Raw genomic sequence first — 6,390 nt, 5'->3', positions numbered from 1 at the left:
ATTATTTTACTATTGTTTCGGACCACAAGCCTTTGTTAGGATTGTTCAGCGAGGACAAGGCTATTCTACCACCCATAGCCTCAGCAAGAATAGAGAGTTGGACATTGATCCAAGCAGCATATGAGTATACTTTCATCCACAGGCCTGAAAATCAGGTTGCAAATGCTGATGCACTTAGTCATTTCCCTTTGAAAGAAAATGATGAGGATGTTCCAGTTCCTCAAGACTCGTTTTCTTATTGAACTTCTTAGATTCATCACCGGTATGTGCTAGGCAGATCAGAGATTGGACAAGTTGAGACCCAGTCTTATTCAAAGCACAAGAATAAGTTCTTCATGGTTGGTCACAAGAACAGGAATCTGATGAAATGAAATTGCATTTTCACAGAAGATATTGGTTAACCAGCCAGGAGGGTATTTTATTGTGGGGAGCTCGACTGATTATTCCTCCAAAAGGACGAAAGCCATTATTAACTACATAGTGCACATCCAGGTATTTTCCGAATGAAGACCTTAACACACAGCTATCTATGGTGGCCTAGAATGGACGGAGAAATAGAGAGCTTAGTGAGAAGTTGTACGCCATGTCAGCAAGTGCAAAAGTTACCTTCAACCGTTCTGTTACATTCATGGGAGTGGCCAGGAAGGCCATAGGTGCGATTGCATATTGACTATGTGGGACCTGTCATGGAAACAATGTTTCTCCTTATTGTTGATGTTCAGTCAAAATGGATGGACACATATGAGGTGGAGTGACCAACATTTGCTGCTACAAATGACAAGCTACGTCAAAGTTTCACCATCAATGGACTGCCAGAAGTGGTCATATCAGATAACAGCATGGCATTTACAAGTGCTGAGTTTCAATGGTTTATCAGCCTCAATGATATCATTCATATAAAAACTTCACCATGCCACCCTTCACCAAATGGACTGACTGAGAGAGCAGTCCAAACACTCAAAACTGGCATGAAGAAATTAATTGGAGACTCCATAGCGACCACGCTAGCACATTTCTTTTCCATTATAGGACCACCCCTCACATGACAGCAGAAAAAGGGGTTCATGACAAAGCATCTGAAGCTGTAGAGCTGAGACATTCTACACGCATAAGTAACCCCCAGAAATACTGAATTTGTAAATTACTTACCTACGTAAATAATTTGATCATTTGAGAAAGTGACTGTAATTGTAAAATGTATCTCTGAGTAAAGGGGGAGGAATGTGGTAATCTGATGTATAATATATCTTTAAGAAGAATGTTAAATTGGAAGATCACATGACATTAGCATCCAATAGTAGAGTAGCGCAGGCTACCTCAGTAGTCAGAATTAAGTAGTCTAGGGTTAAAATTTGCAATGTAGAGACAGAGTTTGAGTTGTAAACACAGAAGTGTAGCTGCTTAAACAAAAACAAAAATACCTGGAAAAACTCAGCAGGTCTGGCAGCATCTGTGGATAGGGACACAGTTAACGTTTCGAGTCCGAATGACCCGTCAACAGAACTAAATAAAAATAGAAGAGAAGTGAAATATAAGCTGGTTTAAGGGGGGATGGGACAAGTAGAGCTGGATAGAGGGCCAGTGATAGGTGGAGATAACCAAAAGATGTCACAGACAAAAGGACAAAGAGGTGTTGAAGGTGGTGATATTATCTAAGGAATGTGCTAATTAAGGGTAGAAAGCAGGACAAGCAAGGTACAGATAGCCCTAGTGGGGCTGGGGTGGGGTGAAGGAATCGAAAAAGGCTAAAAAGTAGAGATAAAACAATGGATGGAAATACATTTAAAAATAATGGAAATAAAAATAAGGGAAAAGAAAAATCTATATAAATTATTGTGAAAAAAGGGGGGGGGGGGGATCGGAAAGGGGGTGGGGATGGAGGAGAGAGTTCATGATCTAAAATTGTTTAATTCAACATTCAGTCTGGAAGGCTGTAAAGTGCCTGGTCGGAAGATGAGGTGCTGTTCCTCCAGTTTGCGTTGAGCTTCACTGGAACAATGCAGTAGGCCAAGGACAGTAAAGTGGGCATGAGAGCAGGGTTGAGTGTTGAAATGGCAAGCGACAGGGAGGTCTGGATAATGCTTGCGGACAGACCAAAGGTGTTCTGCAAAGCGGTCACCAAGTCTGCGTTTGGTCTCTCCAATGTAGAGGAGACCACATTGGGAGCAGGGAATGCAGTAGACTAAATTGAGGGAAGTGCAAGTGAAATGCTGCTTCACTTGAAAGGAGTGTTTGAACGGTGAGGAGAGGGGAAGTAAAGGGGCAGGTGTTGCACCTTCTGCGGTTGCATGGGAAGGTGCTATGGGAGGGGGTTGAGGTGCAGGGGGTGATGGAGGAGTGGACCAGGGTGTCCTTCCAACCTGATAATCTCCCAACCTCGAACGGCCCGCTTCTACCTCCTACCCAAAATCCACAAACAGGACTGTCCCGGCAGACCGATTGTGTCAGCCTGTTCCTGCCCCATGGAACTCATTTCTTGCTATCTTGACTCCATTTTCTCTCCCCTTGTCCAGTCCCTTCCCACCTACATCCATGATTCCTCTGACACCCTACATCATATCAACAATTTCCAGTTCCCTGGCCCCAACCGCCTCCTCTTCACCACGGACGTCCAATCCCTCTACACCTCCATCCCCCACCGGGATGGTCTGATGGCCCTCCGCTTCTTCCTCGAACAGAGGCCCGAACAATCCCCATCCTCCACTACTCTCCTCCAGCTGGCTGAACTTGTTCTCACACTGAACAATTTCTCCTTAAACTCCTCTCACTTCGTCCAAGTTAAAGGTGTGGCTATGGGTACCCGCATGGGCCCCAGCTATGCCTGTCTCTTTATGGGGTATGTGGAACATTCCTTGTTCCAGTCCTACTCACGCCCCCTCCCACAACTCTTTCTCTGGTACATCTATGATTACTTCGGTGCAGCTTCATGCTCTCGTCTGGACCTGGAAAAATTTATTAATTTTGCTTCCAATTTCCACCCCTCCATCATTTTCACATGATCCATCTTTGACACTTCCCTTCCCTTCCTTGACCTCTGTCTCAATTTCTGGTGTTAGACTGTCCACCAATATCCATTACAAGCCTACCAACTCCCACAGCTACCTCGACTACAGCTCCTCACACCCCGCTTCCTGTAAGGACTCCATCCCATTCTCTCTGTTCCTTCACCTCCGTTGCATCTGTTCTGATGATGCCACTTTCAAAAATAGTTCCTCTGACATGTCTTCCTTCTTGCTTAACTGAGGTTTTCCACCCATGGTGGTTGACAGGGCCCTCAACCAAGTCTGGCCCATCTCCCGCGCATCCACCCTCACACCTTCCTCTCCCTCCCAGAACCATGATAGGGTCCCCCTTGTCCTCACTTATCACCCCACCAGCCTCCGCATTCAAAGGATCACCCTCCGCCATTTCTACCAACTCCAGCATGATGCCACCACCAAACATATCTTCGCTTCACCTCCCTGGCGGCATTCTGCAGGGATCGTTCCCTCCAGGACACCCTGGTCCACTCCTCCAACACCTCAACCCCCTCCCGTGGCACCTTCCCATGCAACCACAGAAGGTGCAACACCTGCCCCTTTACTTCCCCTCTCCTCACCGTCCAAGGGCCCAAACAGTCTTTTCAAGTGAAGCAGCATTTCACTTGCACTTCCCTCAATTTAGACTACTGCATTCGCTGCTCCCAATGCGGTCTCCTCTACATTGGAGAGACCAAACGCAGACTTGGTGACTGATTTGCAGAACACCTTCGGTCTGTCCGCAAGCATTACCCAGACCTCCCTGTCGCTTGCCATTTCAACACTCCACCCTGCTCTCATGCCCACATCTCTGTCCTTGGCCTGCTGCTTTGTTCCAGTGAAGCTCAACACAAACTGGAGGAACAGCACCTCATCTTCCAACTAGGCAATTTACAGCCTTCCACTGAATATTGAGTTCAACAATTTTAGATCATGAACTTTATCCTCCATCCCCACCCCCTTTCTGATCTCCCCCCTTTTTCCCCAATAATTTATATAGATTTTTCTTTTCGCACCTATGTCCATTATTTTTAAATGTATTTCCATCCATTGTTTTATTTCTACCTTTTAGCCTTTTTCGATTCCTTCACCCCACCCCAGCCCCACTAGGGCTAACTGTACCTTGCTTGTCCTGTTTTCTACCCTTAATTAGCACATTCCTTAGATAATATCACCACCTTCAACACCTCTTTGTCCTTTTGTCTGTGACATATTTTGGCTATCTCCACTTATCACTGGCCCTCTATCCAGCTCTACTTGTTCCAACCCCCCTTAAACCAACTTATATTTCACCTCTTTTCTATTTTTACTTAGTTCAGTTGAAGCGTCATTTGGACTTGAAACTTTAACTGTGTTCCTCTCTGCAGATGCTGCCAGACCTGCTGAGTTCTTTCAGGTATTTTTGTTTTTGTTTTGGATTTCAGCATCCACAGTTTTTTGCTTTTATCTTAGTGTAGCTGCTGAGTTCCTTTGTAAATAAATAGAATGTGTTCTACATAAGAACTGTCTGCTGATCTACTATGTCTATAGTACCAACTCGGCCATCCCGAAAAAAGCGTGCAACACGGATCCATTAGTCCAACTAAACTAGTGACCAGGATCCAACACAAACAGACCAGCTTCAGTCCCTGGTCTGTGTTAACTGATCTCAACCATGGTGGCCTACGCCTTCCACTCGAAAGCTTATCCAGTGACCATCCCGAAAACACATGGGTGCAAATCAGGTGAGCATAAAGCGAAATTCCTGAGTTTGAATAATCATTTACTCTCTCTTGTTAGTAATAGCCACTGGATGCGGTATTGGAGTGCAACACCTGAAAAAGGTTTTGACAATTATGAAGGAAGCAGTAAGAATATTGTCACTTTCAATAGACCTAGATGCAAATAAATACCATTAAGGAAGGGGGTTAGAATTAAAATGTATGAGGCCTGAATTGGGAGGTGAGGAGGCCTCCACTTTTTTCAAAATTCAGTTATCAGTCATGGCTCAGTTGGTATAATTTTGTTCCTGTCTACATCCTGGTTCTCTTTCCTCAGGCACTCTCCCCTCTCCTTCAAATTTTCCAGCTCAAAAAAGCCATTCTTGATCCCATCATTGCAAACTATTGACCCATCCTTTCCTAAGCTCTTGAATGTGATATCACCTACCAAATTTATGCCCATCTTTTCCTGAGCTGCATGTTCATATCCCTCCAATCTTGCCACAGTACCAAAATGGCTCTTATTAGAGTTACAGATGAGAACCTATGTGAATGTGGTGATGGCAAGGTATCCTTCCTTGTACGGTTGTTATGTTGCCCCTTCCGCATTTCCCTCTTTGGCAGGTCAGCATCAATAAAACCAGCAATCTATCCAGCTGACCACCAACCCAAATAGGGATGAAGCCCCACAGCACTGCTATCCCATTCTCAGCAGTCAATTTCCACCCACCATATTTAAGCTTCTTGACCCTTGACCACTACTATGATATCACCAATGTGGAGTTGTACTACTTACAGAAATCAGGCCCATGGGTTTGGACCAAATATTTGAGTTGACTGGGGACCATCTCACTTTGGGGAACCACAAAGCTGGCTGAGTGCACTGCATACCCAACATCTATGTGGCTGTTTGTTTTACGAACATGTAAAATGTAGAAATAATAGGTATGGTAATGCCCCTTGATTTTTTCACCATTCAATTTTGCAGCTTTTATTTATTATTTATATATGTGGGAAGTGCTGCAGAAGTATGAGGTGCCAACGCTGCTTCTGTGTGCTATCAGATCCCTCTATTCGTGGAGCAAGCGTTGTGTTTGCATTCTTGGTGTTAAGTCAAGTTTGTTCAAGGTATCATTGGACTCCACCAAGTTCATGGATTACTCCCAGCAACCCTGCAGCGTCCATGGAATATCAGGGCATAGCCAAAGTATGGAGAGTATCCAGTTTGGGGGCTTGAGGGTGGCCTCTCTGGTGTTTGCAGATGATGGTGTGCTTCTTGCCTCATTCGACTGTGATCTCCAGCGCGCACACAAACGTTTCGCTACTGAGGGTGACACGACTGGGATGCGAATCAGCACCTCCAAATCTGAGGTCATGGTTCTCTCCCAGAAAAGAATGGGTTGCTGTCTCCAGGTGAGGGGGGGCCAGCTTCCCTTATTGGAGGAGTTCCAGTATTTCGGCATCTTGTTTGCGAGTGATGGTGAGGTGAGATTGACCAGTGGATCGGTGCGGCGGCTCCAGTCAGCGGGCACTCTACCAGTCCATGGTGAAGAAGTGGGAGCTGAGTTTTAGGACGAAGCGCTCGGTTTAGCGGTTGATCTACGTCCCCATCATCACCTATGGTCATGAACTGTGAGTAATGACTGAAAGGATAAGATTGCAGGTACAGGCAG

The sequence above is a fragment of the Carcharodon carcharias genome, chromosome 4 (genome assembly GCF_017639515.1).
Source record: "Carcharodon carcharias isolate sCarCar2 chromosome 4, sCarCar2.pri, whole genome shotgun sequence".
Taxonomy (NCBI): Eukaryota; Metazoa; Chordata; class Chondrichthyes; order Lamniformes; family Lamnidae; genus Carcharodon; species Carcharodon carcharias.
Note: the sequence above shows the minus strand (reverse complement) of the source record.